This window comes from Psittacula echo (assembly GCF_963264785.1).
Source record: "Psittacula echo genome assembly, chromosome: 6".
Classification (NCBI taxonomy): Eukaryota; Metazoa; Chordata; class Aves; order Psittaciformes; family Psittacidae; genus Psittacula; species Psittacula echo.
Genome location: NC_137743.1, coordinates 26,190,659 through 26,213,031, shown reverse-complemented (window position 1 = coordinate 26,213,031; position 22,373 = coordinate 26,190,659).

Sequence of the window (22,373 nt, the reverse complement as noted above, 5' to 3'; positions counted from 1 at the left end):
AGCTGATTAAGAAGCTTTTTATTGATGTTTTGGGTAAAAAATCTATTATTACCTTTGTTGCTTCCAGTATTATGCACCAACAGTAAGATACCACTGTGTGGGTAAAAAGAGATTTTCACAGAATCACAGAACCATTAGAGATGGAAGGGACCTCTGGAGATCATCCAGTCCAAGTCCCCTGCCAAGGCAGGGCTAACTAGAACAGGTTAAACAGGAACACATCCAGGCAGGTTTTGAATGTCTCCAGAGAGGAAGACTCCACGACCCCCCTGGGCAACCTGTTCCAGTACTCTGCCACCCTCAATGTAAAGAAGTTCTTTCTCATGCTGAGGTGAAACTTCTTGTGTTTTAACTTACGGCCGCTGCTCCTCATCCTATCACTGGGCACCACTGAAAAGAGTCTGACATCATCTTCCTGGCACGCACCTTTGAGATATTTATATGCATTAATGAGATCTCCTCTCAGTCTCCTTTTCTCTAGATTGAACAGGCCCAGCTCCTGCAGTCTTTCCTCATAAGAGATGCTTCAGACCCTGATCATCCTTGTGGCCCTCTACTGGAAACTTTCCTTTTGACCTAAGACAGTACCTAGTTCCAGTTAAGTACATTAATTTGGAAAACAGATCCCTCTCATGAAGAGGAATTAATTTTTTAACACTTCTTTTCAACTGATTTTGAGCAAAACAAATTTTTTTTTTCAAACAGAACAAAGATACAAAAAGAAATCTCCACAAATACCAAGAGCTCAGCTGTGTGCTTACTTGCAACTACATACAGAATCACACCCCTGCTCAAAGCAGGTGAGAGGGCAAACAATTCTGTCAGTGTATGTACTCTCTCTTACTTTTTATAAGTTCCATCTTGTGCTTAAGAAATCTTAACAAAATTTTCATAGAATTCAGTATGCTATAACAAAAACTATTCAAGCCAGCAGAACAACAGTTTACAGCCAATTGCTTTTTTCAGTGAGCTTTCACTATTTTTTTTTTTTAACTTGATTTATTGTACAACGGAGTCAAAGATTCAGCCAAATATATTTTTTATCAGGTGGGAGCAGCCAAAAGAAGGGAGAGAGACAGAGGTGATATGAAACCTAAGGAAGATATGAACCAGATAAAGAAATGGGCACACAGACAGAAAAACGCAAAACCATTGGGATAAGCAAATAAAAGTAACAGTTATAAGGGCAAGCAGTTGAAGAACACTGACTCCTTCAGAAACGGCTGCTCATCATGACATATTTTGGATGGATTGTACATTCGCTAAGCTGTAATAACAATTATCCTGTCCTTGTTTTCAGTGGTGCTGAAATCTGAAGACACATTTCTCGTTTCTTCCAGATATACAGTAAAAATTTGAAATTATAGGTCTTCAAAATGCATCAGGAAGAAAAAAAACAGAAAAAGAAAAAAAGCCTTGTCATTTATTGCTTTCATTTTAAGCACATATCTATCATTTGAAAACGTCACAGCATTTCATAAGCAGCATCTCATTATTTCAGACCTACAAATGGTGGTCACATCAACTTACAATATTGTTTCTGAAATTTAGTAACACTGCACAGAAGCTGCAAACTAAGGGCGTTTACAATGGAAATATTACATAGAAATTTTAATTAAAAACTCGCCCCATCGTAAGCTACTGAGCATCAGAAAATGTTTAAAAACACAAACAATTGTCATAAAAACACATTTACATGAATTATACACCCAATCTCTCCAAATCTTTCTGTGCCTGCAGTTTTCTCTATTTTTTTATTGCTATTTTATCATACTGCCTATAATTGTCTACTGAAAAAGAAATTGGAAATAAAAGCTCTGTTAATTCACATTGACCCATAAGAGCTAAATCTCATGGCTTGAAGTAAAAATGATAAACAAGTAACAATGATAAAACAGAAACATTTGTCACAGCAAAGCTGGTTTTTTCCTGAACTTTTGTGTTTCACATCCACTCATTACCCTCAAGTTCTTCTTCATACCGCAATTTCCCCTTCACACCTCTGTCACTAAGCAGCCCCTGACAATGCCCTGGATTCCAGTAACATCTCTGGAGTCCATCCTCTCAGTATTTTCAGGTCTTCCCCATACTCTTAACTGAGAAGTAAACCCAGTTTGCTGTGGCTTGCTTTGAAATTTTGCATTTTGACTGGTGCGCTGGCCACTCCCACTGAGCAAACTAGGCAAGACTCATTAAGAGTTGACTTTTCTGTACCCTTCTCTTTGTAAAGATACCCCTTGTCTTCCTAGAACCTGATTTTCACAAAACTTGTAGGAAGCTACTGTCTTTTAGACTTCTGTTGTATTTTATTGAAATTGGCTAATAGATTTTGAAGTTATGAAAGGGTCCAGGGAACAGTCAGCCTTATAGTTTGGTCATAAAAATCTTCTTTCTCTAAGAAGACAAGCTTCCCCATTTCCATCACACTCAGAAACACATAAAATGAAATATATAAAATTATTCCACCACATTTAGCTTATGAAGTTCCTAAAAAGAGAAAAGAAATATGTTACATTAAAAGTTAAATTCCAACTTCCTCATTTTGAATCAGTAACCTCTAGCACAGTAATGGCTATGATATCCTTTTTGAACAAGGAGAGACCTCCGTGTACATAGAGGAGTAACAGAGAATGATAGAGCATGCAGGCAGTCAGAATCCTTCATGTCAACATTATGGATATTGATGAAGAAGTCAGAGTTTCTAGAAGTTATTTGCACATGAAAGCAGAATATCAAGTTAAACTGGAAAGAATGGAAACCCTGTCTACCACCAAATACAGACAGCATGGATGGTCCATCCTGTGTATTAGCAGCTTTCACATTTATCTGTGATTTCTGGCATCACCTACAGTTTTTATTTCCAGCCTATTGCTAGCTGATGAGGTTGCTGTACCTTCTTGTTTAATCCTGCGCAGCTGGGGAAGGAGCCCAGGTTGATTTCTACCATGTCTTTAATCTTACAGTACACCCTCAGATAAATTCTTGAGTTACTATCTTACGGACAAACAGTCCTCCCCATTCTTTTCATGGCAGTATGACTAATAAAAGGAGGACACTCAGGATACAGCTAATGAGTCAAGAGGAGAAGATAAAGTGCTAACCAGAAAAGAAAGCAAAATGAGAGGAAGCCTGTACTATAAAATGAAATATAACTGATCTAAACAAGAATGTCTGAAGAAGTGAGAGAGAAAAGGCATTAACAATCTAAGAGATAGACAGTCCCCTTTTTCTGCTTTTCAGTTTTGCTGTTGTTTTTTTTCATTTTGTTTTTTTTTTTTTATTTTTTCCTCCTTTCAGCTTTTCTACTTTACCTACTATATTAAAACCTCTTGCTCCCAGGCTGTCATTCAGAGATCTCATTAATCAAGATGTAGGGACATAAAAATGAAGAGGCCAAATAAACTTCGATTCACAGATGCTTAAAGCTGCAAGAGTTTGTTCATGCTATTTATTTTGATGTCTCATGTAACAGAATCACTTGTTTCATGCAGTAATTCCAGCAGAGGAGGAAAAAGAAATATCTTGTGTATGAATTAAGTGTTCTGATTTTCCTTATTTACCACACACCCAGATACAAACTCAAATCAGTTATCCAGAATATTTAAAATATTTCAGCCATCCAGAAAGGAAAAATAAAAAATTAAAAAAATATAGAAAGAATTAAAATCAGTGAAGAATTATCAGAAAATTATGCCAGTTGCCCTTCATGCTTTTGATGCCTTCAGCCCAGAGTTAGGGGAGGAATGTTTCAGTGAAAATTACTTTATTATGTACAGATATGAATGTTTGTCACACTCCTGTCTTCAAGGAGCTCTGCCTTTTCACTGTGAATATTAATTCAAACAACATAACACTAGATGATAACAAAACTAGGAAAGGTTGCCCTATTCTTATTTCTGACACTTCTTTCTTTTTCTTCTCTAAAGTCCAGCTCCCACATGGACACCTGCCCATGTAAATCTAGGATATTTTTTGCTTGGTTTCATTAGTGACTGGAAAAATATCTTATGGACCAGAAAAAAAAAGAACATCAGAAAAAAATAATTGAAGTGAATCTCTAAGCATATATTAAACAAACATAGGCACTGGATGTCTCTTAGGCATGTTGATAATGAAAATAATGGTAGTTACAACAGAACCATAGGCTCCACTGAAGACAGACATGACATTGTCACTCACACCCAAATCTTCTTCCAAGTGTTTGTCATAATACATTAGCAAAATATGAGTGGGAGCATAAACACAGAGGCACATAGATGAAAGAATTTGCTTAGAAGAACATGAGAGACCAGGAAGGAATTTGGCATCTAGTCTAACTGTCAGAACATTTCAGCCATTAGAACCATCACTCTGCCATAGTCTGTCACGCTCTACCTCATCCATGAGATTCCCATAGGACTCTGGTCCTCCTGGGAAGAGTTTAAGTTAAGTTTAGACATCTTTTTACATCTGGAAAGGAAGGTAGGTCAATTTCGGAAGTACAAATCCTTGTGGGAGATGACTAGGTAATGCTCCCCACATCACAGCTCAATTTGGCCTGAGGGCCTGATTTACAAAGGAGATTTATTTTTTATCTCCTTCCTTTCCTTCGAGTAAACTACTTTTACATGGCTTGTCTCACACAGAAGAGGAGGGGATGGTTTCTGTGAACTGTGCTGCTGAAGCTGAGTTCATAAAAATCAAAGAAAGAAAGAAATAGAGATGAATGGCAGAAACAGTGAAAATGCTGCAGCAAGGAAGAGAAACAGGATAAGAAGGAGAATTGCTTGGGAGAATCATTTAAAAGCTGTAAAATAAAGCTATTTGTTTTGCAGCAATGGAAACATCTGAAATGAGAAAGCAATTTTTATTTAGTCTCAAAGCTCCAGCATGATCAAACAAATATACCTACAGAAGAGAAAAAGATCACAACCTTTTCATGTTGTTAAGATCATCTCTTCCTTGTTTCCCACCTCACTGCAGAATTAGATATGAGGAACTCAAAATATCAAGTTTTCTTGCAAGTGTTTAAATGACAGCCCCAAAAGAGGCTACCGCTTAATCTCAAACTGAGGGGCCATGTTTCTCACATTTACCTAGCACTCCAGCACCCCTCAACTCTCTCCCCACCTTTCTCAACATACTTCTTTGTTCTTGCATCTGAAGGTCTCCCCATTCCTCACTGCTTTCCTTTCCCTCCTTTTCAACATCCATTATTACTTTTACTGCAGGAACAAAACCAAGCCACTGCTGCAATGGGAAAGGTCATCATTCTAAAAGCAGGCAGCTAAAAATAGCTTTAAGTATAATAGATTCAAATTGCACCTGGTTACATGCATCATTCTATCTTATTAGAAGACATGAATTTTTTCTGTCTGTATTGTTACCACAAACTATTGCTCAAAATAAAAGCAAACTTCTGGCATGGTGAAAAAAAACAAATAGTGAGCCTCTTTATCAGATTTTCACCAATTATCTATCACAGCAAAATGCTGTTACTAGCACCTGCTTGTAGCTGTTATTTAGAAGACAGCAAAGGGAGGAGGAGGGGGAAAGTATTTTAGCAATTGTACAGTGGTTTGCATAGGGAAAAGAAAAATTCTTTTAGTCATTTGGTGATTAGCTAATGCCCTGAGGCATGAACACAGACTAACCCTGTCTAGCAGGTAAAGCTAAAACTCTTATGGATGACCATAAAGTTAGCTGGCGCTTTTAAAAAGTGCAGCTACAGTGTTCGATTCTGACCTCTTGCATGATCTAAGTGCTTTGTGAGGAAATACTTCATTTCATTTGCTTGAAATTTACCCATTATTAGCTTCATGTGACCTCACGTCCTTTAATTATGAAAGAGTGTAAAAAGTCCAGGACTGGTTGCAGTTTTTTTAAACCCTTTAAATCTCTGCTGTTTCAATTAAAGCTATGCTAGACTATTTGTAAAGCTAGGAAATCCTAAATTTTGCAAAATATCAGGATGCAATTTATTTGCCATACATCAACATGACACATTTTCCAAAGTCCTACCTGTTTATAAGACGAGAATTAGTGCCAGACTTCAGTATCATGTGAACACTTACTTTGGAAACATTATTTGATCTTGACTCACATTGATTTCAACAAGAGTCTGGTCTTACTTTATATGATACAATAAAGTAAGAGCCTACAAAAAAAAAATCTCCTTTTGGGAGAAGCACTTACTGAATCATAGAATCATAGAATAGTTAGGGTTGGAAAGGACCTTCAGATCATCTAGTTCCAACACCCCTGCCATGGGCAGGGACACCCCGCACTAAACCATGCCACCCAAGGCTTCATCCAATCTGGCCTTGAACACCGCCAAGGATGGAGCATTCACAACCTCCCCAGGCAACCCATTCCAGTGCCTCACCACCCTCACAGTAAAGAATTTCTTCCTTATATCCAATCTAAACTTCCCCTGTTTAAGTTTTAACCCATTATCCCTTGTCCTGTCACTACAGTCCCTGATGAACACTGCATCCCCAGCATCCTTGTAGGCCCCTTTCAGATACTGGAAGACTGCTATGAGGTCTCCATTGGAAACTGGAATATCAGAGTGGATCCCACATCTCCTGAATTCTTTGTGTAATAAATACACTGCAGTTTCTTGTTGATCCCAACACCCAATCTCAGCTATATCACCCTTAGAAAACACCTGCTAGAGTCTTGATAAATCTTAGTCCTGCTAAAACTAGACAAAATTTAACCCCCCTTTTTGAGCCTGAAATTCACATTCTGCATAGGAAAAAAACTAAGCAAGAGGGTGTTACCTTCAAGGCAAAGGAGATTTTGGACTTTATGTAGGATTGTTATGTTTCCTGTATTACAAGAATTTGGCTATCACCTTTTACTAGTCAAAATTTCACTCTAGCATTAGATGCAATTAAATCATAGAATCATAGAATCATAGAATCATAGAATCATAGAATAGTTAGGGTTGGAAAGGACCTTAAAATCATCTAGTTCCAACACCCCTGCCATGGGCAGGGACACCCCACATTAAACCATGTCACCCAAGGCCTCATCTAACCTGGCCTTGAGCACCGCCAAGGATGAAGCATTCACAACCTCCCCAGGCAACCCATTCCAGTGCCTCACCACCCTCTCAGTAAAGAATTTCTTCCTTAGATCCAATCTAAACTTCCCCTGTTTAAGTTTGAACCTGTTACCCCTTGTCCTGTCACTACAGTCCCTAATGAAGAGTCCATCCCCAGCATCCTTGTAGGCCCCCTTCAGATACTGGAAGGCTGCTAGGAGGTCTCCACGCAGCCTTCTCTTCTCCAGGCTGAACAGCCCCAACTTTCTCAGCCTGTCTCCATACGGGAGGTGCTCCAGTCCCCTGATCATCCTCGTGGCCCTCCTCTGGACTTGTTCCAACAGTTCCATGTCCTTTGTATGTTGAGGACACCAGAACTGCACACAATACTCCAAGTGAGGTCTCATGAGAACAGAGTAGAGGGGCAGGATCACCTCCTTTGACCTGCTGGTCATGCTCCTTTTGATGCAGCCCAGGATACGGTTGGCTTTCTGGGCTGTGAGCACACACTGCCGGCTCATGTTCATTTTCTCATTGACCAACACCCCCAAGTCCTTCTCTGCAGGGCTGCTCTGAATCTCTTCTCTGCCCAACCTATAGCTGTGCCTGGGATTGCTCTGACCCAGGTGTAGGACCTTGCACTTGGCATGGTTAAACTTCATAAGGCTGGCATCAGCCCACCTCACAAGCGTGTTGAGGTCCCTCTGGATGGCATCCTATATCAAAGTCAATCTACAAAAGACTTTCTGGAGAGAAAAAACAAAACCAAAACCAAAAAAACAAACCCCAAAACCAAAACACAACAACAAAAACAACTCTCCCCCCCAAAAAACCCAAAACAACCGAACTCAATCACAAAAAAAAACCGCCAACATCCCACACACAAAAAAAACAGCACATACAACCTTACTGTTACATACATATCAAAACCAAACAGAAAATGTACTCATAAGTAAAATTTAATGCCAGCAGTACTGCATAGAACTCTATCATTTTCAATTGTTGTATTACTATTGCCTATTCTGTTCTCACTATCTGTCCTTATGATTGTATTTCAGGTTGCAGCACTCTAGTTTTAGATCAGGAAAGAGATGCATGACTTAAGAAAAAATCTTCAGAAATAATATCTTCTTGATAGCTTCTTGAAGTACCTCGAATAATAATTTTCAGTATTTTGAAATAGAATTATAGAAGGAGTTGGGAAAAAATAAGATAAAGAACATTGAGGCAGGGAAAACAGTATATCAAATCATGTGGTCATTTCGCCAAGGTGGTGACAAGTAGAACACATGTGTACCAAGATTTACCTGATTTGATATTGCTATTCCAACCAAGCTGGAGTCACTGTGGAGCCTACCACCTTGTTCTCTTCACTGTTTTCAGCACTTAACTACTTTTTCTGAAGACTTCTCAGATGAAACATGCTCATGCTTTCCACTTGCCTTCTGTGACATCCAATTAAAGTGCAGCTGAGTGCAAAGAACCCAAGACAACTCCATGGTGCAATAGGACAAGAGGAAAACATCAGTTCCTGTGCAAAATAGTTTGCTAGTCAATGACACATCAAAAGGTTTTTACAGAAATATAGTTGTTAGAATAAAAATGTGCTGTTGATGTGAGATTTAAAATGTTCAGGGCTTTCTGAGTCCATGGAAAGAAATTGGCTGTAGATATACAAAAGCATTTAGTAGGCATTTTACTCTGTTGTAGAAGTTGAGGATGTTTTCCTATAATCAAGAGCTCTTCAACATTAGGTAGAATTTCTTCTGTCTAAGCTATATGTATCAGGTCTGATCACATCATCTGGATAGATCTATACAAATGTGGACAAGAAAAGGAGCTGTGCTGATAACATATCACATTTAATTCCAAACAATCTTGAACCCTTAAAGATACGTTTGAGTTTTCTGTTGGGGTTTGTTTGGTTTTGGTTTTGCTTAAGAAAACTTCTTACAATTAAAATTTTTACTATTTGACAGTCTCTGGAAACATATTTCAAATGTTTTTCAGTAGTATACAGTGAAGAGCAAACTTTAAAACTTGGTTATATGCCAACAGACAGCATGAAGATAGATGCGTTTGGGGACAACATTTTGTAGACAAAATTACCAGGTCACCCTAAGTATCACCCTAATTATTATAAGCTATCTTTTTAATTCAGTAACATCAAATCTATCAGTTCAGAGGCACCCACAGTTCTTCTAGTGCATTTACTTTAATGTAGGTTTAAGTGTTGCTATTGAACTGCTTGGCTTGCAGATGGAAAGCAAAAAGTCTATTGAACCTCCTCTATTGTAGTGACCTACCGTGTCCATGGGGCAGGGCTTTGCAGGACTTCCTGCAAACAGAAACAGCTCTGGTGGGAACTGGTGGCCTTAAGGGGTTGTAGGTAAAAATCGGCTTTTCACCTCCTCTCAGTTTAAACACCAACCGGCTTAATCTGGAGGATTCCTTATATATATCTGAAAACAATCTGCCTTCCTCTTTAAAAGTTTTCTATTTATCATGACCTACAGAATCAGATCCAAGTCAAGCTTGTGTATTTGTGTCCATCACTCCAAGTATCCACACACGGAGTAATGAAAGTAAGGAAAAGAGAAACGTCTTAAGCTGAGGAGAAAACAGAAGCAATTTTCTCAACTCCTGTAAATGTCCTACAGTCCTATGATTTTTAAGGCCCGTTAAGAAATAATTTTGGGCATATTTCTCAAGGACCAACCCAGAGAGGAGACATGTTTTAACAAAATCTATTAGCAGACAATAATTCATGCTATCTATCATATTGTACCATTCATTCATGCATCATCTAACAAGATGACATTTAATACAAAATAAGAGTGATGAAGGTCACAGAAATTTGCGCAATTTGTTATTGGTGTCAAGCCAGATTAGTTTAGCCAGTACTTGACTAAAATTTGCCTAGGATGACTCTGAATAAAAGGTCATTATCCAGTGGATATTTTCCTCTCATGCTCAGTCTTACACTCTGAGAACTGAACTGACTGTAGGGAGTTCTCTGAATCTCACTCAAAAAGGGTTATTAAGGTCTCGTGTCCCACTTCTGCCTCTGCTTTCACTTACTCTTTCAGATCCCTACAGTCACTATCCTCAACAGATTATAAGGAGATGCAGTAGCAGTGCTATGCTGTTGGGAAATCCTGACAAAGAAACACCCTTTGGAGATGAAGATTTCTGGGGGTAAAAGAATATTATATGCACAAGTAATCCCTTTTTTAAGAGTACATTTGAAAAGTGATCTGAATAATAAAATGCAGAAATTAATGGCCCCTTTGAACACACACACACACACACACACACAAAGATTCTACATAATTCTTAACTCATCTGCTAGTTCTGGGATCTGCTCTCAAAGAAACCAAACCATTTTACTGCTTTGGTCAAGACAAACATGAAGTTGTAACAAATCCCAGACTGTTGAAATCCGACCCAGAGCAATCACTAACACAGGTCTAAATGTAGTAATTTTTCAATACTTCTCAGAAATCCTGTTACAGTATGTTTTTTCTGTGATTCTTGCCCTGACTGTTCAGAGCTTTTTTAAATTCTTTTTCAAAATACCTCATTTTTACTCCTGTGAATAGTTCAGACCATTCAGACCTCATCCATCTTTAATGAAGTTATCGGAGTTACATCAGGGTTAATTAAACCCAAGAGGCATGAAACTACAGTATGGCTTGAACAGGATGTTTCATAAGTCTTGGATGGGAGAATGAATAATATTCAAAACTGACAAGCACCTCTCATTCCCATAGCATTCTTGCACACATTGGTTATTCTAGCAGCCTGACCCCCATTACAGGAGAAAATTTGTCCCGAAGACTTAACATCAGTTCCTCCCTCATTTGGAATCACATAAACATCATTTATATCATCTAGTGTTTATTGCAGGGTTAAGCTATACCTCTGGGTAACAAACAAATATAAACTGAGTTTCCATGGATTTGTCATGAATGAAGCTACAAGTAATGTCTTTGAAAAAGGAAAAAAGAAAACCAAACCCCTCACAAAGAAGCAACCCTTCAGTCTGAGCAATTTTAAGTCCTAATGCGACGTTCCTGCCTATGAAAGTTAATGTTGTGAAAGCCCAGAAGAGAAACCTGCAGAAAAGGAAACTCATCCATCACTGCAACTAAAGCTGGGAAGGACTTTTCCACTTAAAGTTTTGTTGTTTTTTTTTTTTTTCTTTTGAGACAATAATACTTTCTTCTAACTGAAGTTGTTCAGACAGATAGCAAACAGGTTTTTAACTTCATTTTTAGGTTTTCAGCTAATCCAGTTCCCTGATCTAGCTTACTGAGTAATCATAACAGTAGATTCAGCACAGGGATTGCAAGAGGAATGAGTGATCAGAACATCACACTTTGTCTGTTCTGGTTTGGGAGTTTCAGCCCATCACAGACTCTGCCACTGTACAGGGAGCTCTGCCCTAAGGAGGAGCACAAACACACAACGAGCACTCCCATCAGGATGCTTGTGACTGACAGAGTTAAGAATTAATTTTTTTTAAAAGACTTTATCTCAATATGGTCAAATTTCCTTAGAAGTAATGGGTTTTAATAAAGCTTAAGAAGGAGTGCCAGCCTCAAACATTTGAGGAACAGCATACACATTCGGTTACAAGAGACATTCTCCTTGCCCAATTCTACAAAACTTTAGAAAAACCTTTAAAAGTCACTATACATTAATGTTAAAAACATTTAAAAGCCTCCAGTAAATGATAATACAGGGTACAATGCAAAAAAATATTCGTTGAACGCAATGGCCAAAGACCTGCAGTGTGATAGCTTCTGCTTTGTGATTCAAATGCAACATGAGCTAACCCCATGTAATTTTAGACTTCTGATTTTTTAATTCTTTTTAACAGTTTGCCTGTTAGCAGGCAACAATGCCTAACACCAGCTTTTGCCTGATACATCACAGCAAACTTCTTGCTTCTAACTTTGCCAGACTTAAACTCTTGTGCTGCCATTTCCCAGCATTTGTCTCTACCTCAGGTAAAACATTTTGAGAAAGCTTCAGTGAAGACATCTCTGTAATTTCCAAGAACAAACACAGAATAACAAAAACCTTATCTCTTTTTATAAAGTAATACAAACTGCCTGGCATTGATTCTTCAAGAAACCTTACTGCCTCCACGGTTTAGGAGGGAACTTGATACCTGGCAACTGCATTCAGCCTGCTTCAGCTGTCTACAGCTTTGATACAGAGGGGCACCTCAGAGCCCTAAAAAGCACGTCAGAAACAGTGGGATTAAGAAGACTAGGGAATTAAGCAGATGTAGATTTGCTGCAGATGTGAAGCAGAGATCTGCTTTTCGTATTTCCTACCATAGTGCTAGGACATATCTGCTCTGTGCCATATAGGTCAGGTTGGACGGGGCTTTGAATCAACCTGGTCTAGTGAAAAGTGTCCCTGCCAATAGCAGGGGGGTTGGAATTATGTGATCTTTAAGGTCCCTTCCAATTCAAACCATTCTATGATTTTGTATTCTAGAGTATCTCTGGCTCCACAGGGAAGCCACAAAGCTGTTGGGGAAGTGCAGTGGAAGTCGGTGGTGCAGCAGGGAAGGGGGAGAAAGGCTAATGATCCAGAAGCCATTTGCCCCCATGGCTCAGACAAGCCACCACAGCCTGAGACAGACTTCTGTAGTTTGCTCCCGAACAGCATTCCCTGTCTTAGGCACCCTCTCATCTCTGCTCATGGCTGTCATAACCTCATAGACGACTAATAGCAAGTCCTTATTTTACCCAGCCATTTATACTAGGACTTTATGATGACTTCAGAACATGTTAAGAACCACTATTTTTCTTTACACAGAGGAGCTTTTGTAATAATTTACTTTTGATAATGAACCAGGGATCATTATCAACTTGGCCCATTTTTTACCCTGAGGTGTGGAGGATCCAGGGTACAGTCTCAATCCGAATTACAAGCTTGATGCCAAGGAAATCCTGAGCTGCTATTCTTGTGCCCTGCCTCTTACTCACGTCTGGGAGGAATGTCTCAGTTTTCTCTCAAGGAAGAGAGTGCTGCACAACAGAAACAAGTCAGTAGTGATGGGCTTCATATATGAGTAAAGTCAGGTGTAGAATCCCTTTCTTTAGTCCACCAGAATCATACACAACACTTCTTTTCATACAGTTCATTTGTACCCAGGAATCCTTATTTTGCAATGGAAAGAAACATTGGTTCTGAATATGAAGATTTATGATTGATGACCAGGAAGGAGGATGGGAATCAGCTACACGTAAACCTGGGCTTCCTGTTCCGTCAAGAATGAATTACCTGGCTGGTTATTCCTGACCTCCTAAATCTCAGCAGAAATCACACCTTATCAGGGAAATAATCAAGAACAATGGGAGGATTTGGAAGCTTTACCTTCCTTAAAACAAGACAAAGTGTTAATAAACAAAAAATTGAGTTTTCAAATGCAGTTGGCTTTCCTCACTCTATTGAAAATGAATGAAGTTCATTTTCAAGGATAAGAGCATTCTTTGAGCCATATACCTGTAACTGTACTTGAATTTGTGCTTCCGGTAACTTTGGAGAGTTTCATTACCTTTTATAATATTCTAGCTGCCATTCAAATCTCAAAAAAATAACTAACAATGTAAAATCAATTGTGTAGAAGTAGGTTTACTTATAAAAATCTATTGAGTCAGAGTAACCTATCTTTTTTTTTTCTTCCCCTCCACATTTCAGTTGTTCAGAAACTTTTTAATCCTCAGGCTTCCAGGCAGTTTATATCCAGCAATCAACTTACAGACTTGATTTGATCAAACAGACTGATGTGAATGATAAATTTTTTAGATTGCTGAAACATCCAACCCTGACAGGTTTGAGATCCTCTGAATAGTTTCAGGAGTATCTCTGGGGACAGTAGTGCTTTTTATAGCTTCTTAGGTATGAAAAAGCCATAGCCAAAGCACACTGAAGAACAACACACGGCTCATAGGTTAAGTTTTACCAGCCCTGTTGACTACTGTTGTAGATTTTCATATTTAAATGCAGCAATACATCTTTAATTACAATTACAATCACCTCTAGTGATACAGAAGCTACAGTGTACAATCCAAGGAACATTTACATAACTGCTCACCTACTATGAGAATAAAATACTATTTCATTTTACATAAGTGCAGACTTTTTCAAATACATTGTATCTTGGCATTGCTATCATGAATTTCTAACCAGAAGGACTTCTGCATCCCCTTGTGCCTTTTTCACCATTGCAGAAGTCAGACTGCTTGAAACATCATCCAGATGCATTGTGAAAACACTTTTGAGCCTGAAAACTGGTAAAGGGGGAAAAGTGCAATGCTATTAACTTCAAAGCAGCAAGTCTTTAAAACCCACCAAGCAAAGAGAAACTGTAAGGCATTTTCATCAAGAACTGTAGACATGTTGGCAAGATACCCCAGAAATATCCCCAGAATCATGCCTCTAATGATTAGTTTCTATACCAATGAACAACCAGGCAAAACAGAGATCTGATAGAAACGTTTGGGGCTTTTGTTTCCTTGCTTATTTTAATCAGTGTTTCAAGTAGTTTCATTTTTGCCTCTTAGAAATACAGTGTATTTTTAATCCTTCCCTGACTACCCCATGAGTCTACAGAACTCATGCACATACACGTAAACCTCCACTCTGAACTGGATCATAGTGAGGTTCTCTCACAGTATCACCGTGTTTTTAGCAGAAGGCTAAAAATACAAGAGAAAAGCAGCTTGCTCCTGATGAGTTCACAGTGTTGGATCAGCAGCGCTTGTGCAGTTTTCTCACAGCATACACTGGTTTTGCTCTCCTTCAGGACCAGAAATGCAAGCTGCCTGCATGATGGATGTGAAGGCAACAGACTTCACTACAGACAGCTTAAGGCTGTAGGCTATAATCAGCAAACCCAGAATTCTGGCTTTGTGATGCATAATTCCCCTTTCCAAAAAAACCAATAAACCACAAACAAGACTGAAATAGGATGGCCCACCTAAAGTGCACCTTCTGGCATAACAATCCTTGCTGACACAGCAATGTCAGAGCATACCTAAACTGCAGCACCTGAAAGACCATGAGGTTGTTCTATCTTTACTACCCTGACAGTTCTCTCATGTTACCCAAAGCAACTCCACTCAAACCTTCACCATCTGAGGTCACAAGGTATTGAAACAGCTTGATGTCAGCTCACAGTTGACAAAGTTATCTTTGTCCACATAAAAATGTAAGCATGCACCTGGTATGAAAGAATTATCTGCATAATTAACTTGGGCAAATCATACTTCATTTGTTTGTGATTATTAGAGCTGCCTGGACATTTCATGTATAATGACATGGAAAATGTTAACATGGGGCAAAAATAATCTTTTACATGATGGCCAATAAAAAGCTTGTTTTGCCCATGGAAATCAGATCTATATACTACAAAATAGAAGGTCAACCCCTCATTTTCTTTAAAAAAAAGAAAAAAAAGAAAACAAAACAAAACAAAACAAAAAACCACCCCAAAAAGTAATGAACTGGAAGGTTTTAGTCATTTCTGACCGGCCTTAAGAATTACTGGTTTTGCAAGCTATTTCAGGTTCTAAACAGAAACATGCTATTTAAGACCCATTTTGTATCTAGTGATTATTTTTGCGAACCATATCATCCTGAACTCATCTTGAAACCTGAGCTTCTAATTTTGTACCATTTGAATTAGCTCACTGAAAGGTACCTCACGAAAAAAAAAACAAAAACAAAACAAAACCCGCACCCAAAAAAACCCCACAGATTACCTGAAACACAATAAACACATTCACAAATTTAAATCAACAGATTAAACTACTTGTTTTTTTCAGTGACATGTACAAGATGCTTACAGCAATTACCAAAAAGATTCTCTCATCTGGTTAAACTTAAATGAGAAGTTTTTCCTGTCTGCAGAACAAATGAAAAATAAATATAATTTATCTTTCATACTAAGGAGACTACCAGTATCTCTATCCCACCAAATTTGTATACTTTGAAGTTTCCTGGAGCTCCCAGTCTAGATTAGCATCTCTTCATACCAAAAGTCAGGAACAAATCACTTGCATCCAAAGAAAAAACATTTGTAGCCATTAAGTTCATTAGATGTAGCTGAACATGTTCTCCTCTAATTACATCCAGGGATCAATAGTAGCAATGCAGTCTCTCTGATTTGGTATCAAAAAAAGACAAACTGTCAGAAGTGTTTGCACTTTAAGAACAGAAGAGAAAATAGTGTTCTTTAAAACGAAATTAAACTGTGTTGCCTTAAACTTCCCTCTCAGCACTATTCCCATTTTCTTATTTGATATCATACCAGAGGTTCTTCTGTGGAATGCCAATTCATCTGGAAATTAGAAACAAATGAAAAATGACAAGAAAAACTACATTTCCAGCAAAGTCTTTCCAGGAAAAAGATCTGGACAGATCTCTTGACTTCTGAACTAAAATCTACCCGAAAAAGAATGTGATATTCAATAGGCAGGCAGCTCTTTCAGTAGGGAGGAGGATTTTGTTGGTTTGCATTGCAAGACAAAGTTTAATCAATAATACTCTTAAAACTCTACTCTTTCACACTGTTAGCATATGCACAAATGACTTTCATGGTTTCCCACTTCACTGTAACATAACACTGGCACTAATTAATACAATAAGTAGTAATTGTCACAGATTAAGCAAGAACTGAATAGCCAAGATGAGTTACTAACATAGGCACGCTGGAACTACCCAGGATGGAGTAGAGGAGTGAATCGTAGTCAAGGAAGAAAATTTTCTTTTGTTATTTGTTAAGCTGCACATCCCCATTTTATCTATGCAGAAAGTTTGGTAACTATAATCCAAATATTTTTATTAAACAAAAACAAAATCACCATAAACAAAAAAACCCACCAACAATTAAACACAAACAACAACAAAAATAAACAACCCACAACCAACCCCTAAATCATCGCAAAAATCTGTCCTTTTCCTATGGCCTGGTTGCTCAGAAACACAGAAAAATACCCGTTTCTTTCAAATAATCTAATGAGAATTTGGTTTGAAGGTTTCAAAGCATTTGAAGTCAATGTACCAATTCTTGAGATACTAAATAATGCAGTGGAAAAAGAGATTCACCCACACAGCTGAGTAAAAGAAGGAAAGACATTTTGAGCTGAGGGAGGCAATTAAGGCAGGACTGCAAGGAAACCCTCAGGATGATTTTTGAATTTTTTCTGCCAAGTTGCTCTCTGACTTTTCAATGACTAAAGGCTTTAGAGGAATAGATGTATACAGCTGTGCTTTCTGCCTGCCATTGCCACCCTCCCAGGGAGCAGCAAGCAGGCACAGACTAAGGCTAAGCAAAGCACTCTTTGGAGAAAGGTGTCTGACTGCAACTGAGGTGCCAAACACACCTCTATTCTTCACTGTTTCTAAGGCAAGTATCAATATCACAGGGTATGCAGTAATATATTTCAAGAGTGGCTGATTGGCTACTGTGTGCAATGCCTTCTCTTATAGTGCTGGCACAATGCTGAGGCACTGGCAAGCACAAGACTGTGCAGGCAAGAGAAAGAGAAACATGACTGTTTTGAAAAGGCCAACATCTGAAATCTTCTTAATCCAATTTTTTTCCTTTCCCAAGTCATAATATTGAGAGGCCTAGACTGGTGAGAGGTTTTCAGCATTCGCGTAATCAGAAATTACAAGGTGACCTTGCATCCCCCCCAGTATGCTTTACTCATCTGACTGCATTCTTGGTACATCTCCCATGGACTACCTATGTAAAAGCAATCCTCACATGCTGGGATTTCTTACAGCTTTCTATTAAAGATACCCAATGGAAATGCCAACACACCAGAAAGTGTGACAGTCTCTGAATCAGTTTTTATTTTGAGTGCAAGAGCACATTTCTATGGCACCACCTAAAACACTAATTAAAAAAAGACATACAGTAATAAGACCACGACAAGCTCTATTCTCTGGAAGCCAGAATAAATCCATTGCCTTCTGGATTTTCACATACACAGAAGAGAGCAGGACTTTGGTTTAGGATCATTATTTCTGACAGAATCATTGTTCATATAGAGCTGGGTCGAGGTATTACTGGCCCGTAGGACCCAATTTGCATCCCGATTAGCTTGAATTATGAGTATGAATCCATGTCCCAAAGGCACAGAGACCAGAGCTCAGGTTACATTTCCATGTCAGAGCAGCAAAAGGAGAACACTCAGTTTGCAAGCCAGTGCACCAAGGCTCAAAAAGCCATCATACACAGTCAAGGAAAGCCTACTCAGTCTGCTTATGTTGGTTGTTTGTCAACACGAACACGGATCTGGAAAAATTCCTCAAGCTGTACAGCTCGGACTACCCTCTTGTTCCAAGGGAACAATTTACATTAATGATACATTACACAAAGGAAGTGGGGGAGCAGATGGTGCTGAAAGTCACCACCTTTTTTCTCTTATGCACAGCACATCATTCCCAAGCAATTCTACAGCTTTGATTAAAATATCAGTTTCTGAAACACACAAGAGCATACTGTGAAACCTATATTACCTGATACTTTACTAAGAAAAGCAGCTTTTGCTTCTGAGAAATAAACAGCTCAAGTCCAGCTTTACTTCTCCTACCTCTTTGAGCCACAGGAAAGAAAACCAGCCCTTCATTTCCTTTGTAGTGGTGGATTTCAGTCTGTGCTTTATAAAGTTAAGAATTGCTTGCAATACATCTGAAACAAATCAAGAGAATAACAAAGCAGAAAACTGTAGAACACAAATGAAGATATGTTTACATAGTTCTGGAATAAGAGGATTCCAGCTTAGTTTATTCTCTTGTATTTAAACAAGATTCTTGTAAAAGTGGCTTTCTGCCAGTGTAAGAGCATTCCTATGTCTGAGCCACTAACTAAGGCACTGTCAATACAATATTAATTTAAAACCTGAAGCAAAACCACAGCCTGACTGGCCACAGAAGAGATGCCAAAATCCCACAGGGTTTTTTTAACTGATCCTGTTCCCAATGTCACCCTTGTGATTCAAGATTTTTTCATCATTTCTAACATATGTTCTAACTTCTACTCTGTTTGGCTCAGGGTTGATATTTAATAACTTGAAGAACAAACACAGGTAGGCTGTCAAGCTGCCTCTCAACAGCTTCTGCTGACAAAGGGGAAACTGAAGATAGGCTGGAGCTGACTTTGCAGACCTTGGCTTCTTTACAACTGTTTCCCTCTTCAATTTGAAAGATAGGGAGTGACCATTTGGGGACAACCTCAGAACTCTGGGCAGGCCCAAGCACCGGCCTCCTACCTGCAGACAATGACTCTGTTTTGTTCACTGCTTTGCTTTTTTCTCCTTCTATTCATTGATCACTATCTTTTTGATGATATCATTGCAGGCACCTAAAAAGAATTTTATTCCCTATCTATTCTGTGCAGAAGACACAAAAAACTCTTCTTTCTGCTTTCACACAACTTTGCAAAAGTTAAAGGCTACTCCCAAATTTGTTGCTCTTTTTTCATACCTTTTTGAGATTTCACACTGCATCACTGAAGCTGCTACTGACTTCATTAAAATCAGGTTCCAGGAATTTTTCTCCAAAGTGTCACGATTTCACATATTGAGGCATTTGTTTACAGATATTTTTTTTCATATTCTGTACTTTTGTCCCATATATTTCCATGCTGAGGCAGAACTAATATTACCTTCCTATCTAGTAATTTCCAGATCCATCTAGATCCCTATTTTTGCTAGCAAGGAAAAAATTAAACACAGTCTTTCTTTAAAATCACACACCTCTAGAAGCAAAGCATGATCCAAGTCACAAACAGCAAAGGGAACAGAAGGATATTTTTTCACATCTTTTCTTACTTCCCTAGCATTTCTGCAAAGTTGAAAGAATTGTTTCCATCACAAAGTGGTGTTTGGACAAGCCAACATAGGTATGCCTTGTTCAGATTTCTCAGCAGTGTTATGTTTGGATTCAAAACCAGAACAAGGTCAAAGGTGAACTATGAAACAGAGACACTTATGAGAAGGTCGTCAAGTAATTAATTAGGAAAATACTAAACTCGAGATTGAAGCACTTTGGCAAAACTTGTGAAATTTAAGAGAGGACTTTCTCTATTCATCTGGAATCTGTTTCATTTTCAAGTAGAAGAGCAAAACTGTTTTAAAAGTCTTTGCTCAACTGTATTAGTCCCACCCATATACTCTGTAGACAAGTCTGTGAGTGACTAAGAGAACTGAATATAAACTCTTATAGATCTAAAATCATCACTGATCTAGTATTCCCTCCAAAGTGAGTAAGAAGAGTCTTAATGACTGCTGGGATATTCCAGTGATGCACATCCAACACAGGCAATGTTGTTGTTTGAGTTAGTACCAGGTGAAGTTCCTGGTACCCAAGATAAGATTCCTGACTAAGCAGTAATGTTTTTAATTGAGTCTGGTACTCAACATGCCACTGGAGAGTTCACATCATGATAACACACCTTCCCAGTACGCTTAGAGTCAAAATTAATTCTATGTTTAACTACTGGCATTAATGTACGTTAAGGCAGAACCCAAATAATTAGCCAATCTCTGTCTTCAAAACTGCATTAAGGCTTAGTACTGCTACACTTCAAATAGTTACAACCAACAACATGAGAAGAAAAAAGAAACCAAATAAAAAAATCTGTCTGTAGTCAATTGTACCAACAGAATTCAGTAGCAAATAAAAACAGTAAGCTGAGTAGAAAATTGGTTAGAAATTGGAAATCAAGTTGTAACAGGTAATGGTTTATGAAGGAGGCAAACAGGGCAGAAATAATACTTCTTGTTCATATCTCTATCAATTACATAAATGAATAAGAAACTGCAATTCACAAGTTTGCCTAAACATTAATATAAGAAGAGATATCAGGTTCCAAATGCTGTCCCAGCAGCACTTTTGACACATAAGCCCAGCAAACAGAATTTAATACAGATAAGTGGACTTTGCATAATGGAAGTTAAATATTAATTGTAACCACAAAGTAAAGAGCAAATATTGCAGGCAACAGATATTAAAAGAATTAATGAAGTGTAATAAATTATTTCTCTCCAGCCGCATAGTAAGAGCAAGAAAAAGGGAGAGTAAGGTGCTTGGCTGACCACAAATCCTAAATTATGCTACATAATAAACAAGATAATCTATATTTACTCTACTAAATTCAGTTTTGGCTCATTATTTATAGCAAAATATTTAGGGAAAAAAAAGAGTGCAGAAAAAAGAGCGCAGAAAAAAGAAAAGCATGTTAATCCTTGTCACCGTCAAATAAGAATTACCATGAACTTGTGTTTCCTCCCTGTGTTTCAAAACTAAATGCTTAATAGTGATTAGCAAAAAAATATGTATTATCAGCTGGTTTGTTATTGCCCTCACAGGTGCTTATTTATGAGGGTTCCCTTAGGTTGGACTAAAGCATATTCATTCCTCATATTTATTCTACGTAAACATGTTTGTGGTAATTATTGATGGGAAGAATTATGTGACAGCAATGCAAAGCAGGGATCATAAACATTACGACTCACCAAGCTATATACAGGCACAAATACAAGTGATGGTGTTGCTGACAGCTAGTAAGCATACAAATTTGGTGCTCCTGTCATGTTGTGTAACATTAGGGTCAAGCATATGAAACAGAGAATTGTATAGCTCATTTAGAATCCCCATACTTTCCCTTTAATGCAGTGTTAAAAGGCTTCTAGCAGAGCCTGGAATACAATATTAATGTGGCAAGCCATTCTCTTCATAATCGTGCACTGTTATTTTTAATACGGACAGGACTAAACCCTAGGAAACTTTTCACATTGACCTATTTCTTTCCTCTCAATCCACCTGTCTATGAATTGTTTTTCTGTTTCTGGATTATCCCTATCCTATTCTCCCTCATTTTTCAAGCTGCTCGTCAGACTGTTTTTGAAAAACAATCATTTAAAAAAAAAAAAAAAAAAAATCAAACTTCATTGATCAAAAGATGTTACTTCATTAAGTCTACATCTTTGGATTGAAATCCAAAATTTGGAAAAGTCCACCATCCCAGTTTACTTTGCTAAAGCTCTAATTTAAAGTAAAAAGTATTGCTTGAACAAAAATAAGAGACATACAGTACAGTTCTTATGATACTAATTTATGTTCCTAATGTTTAGATAGGCAAAAATTTCTTCCCCACTAGATTCGCAAACTTTCAATTTTTGTTTCAGAGACAGGGATATATCTCTCCAAATCCATGAATGCTACTTACGGATAAGACCCCATTTCAAGTTTCAGAAATAAATCAAAATTAGTTTTACAGATCTCCCACACATACCCTGAAGAG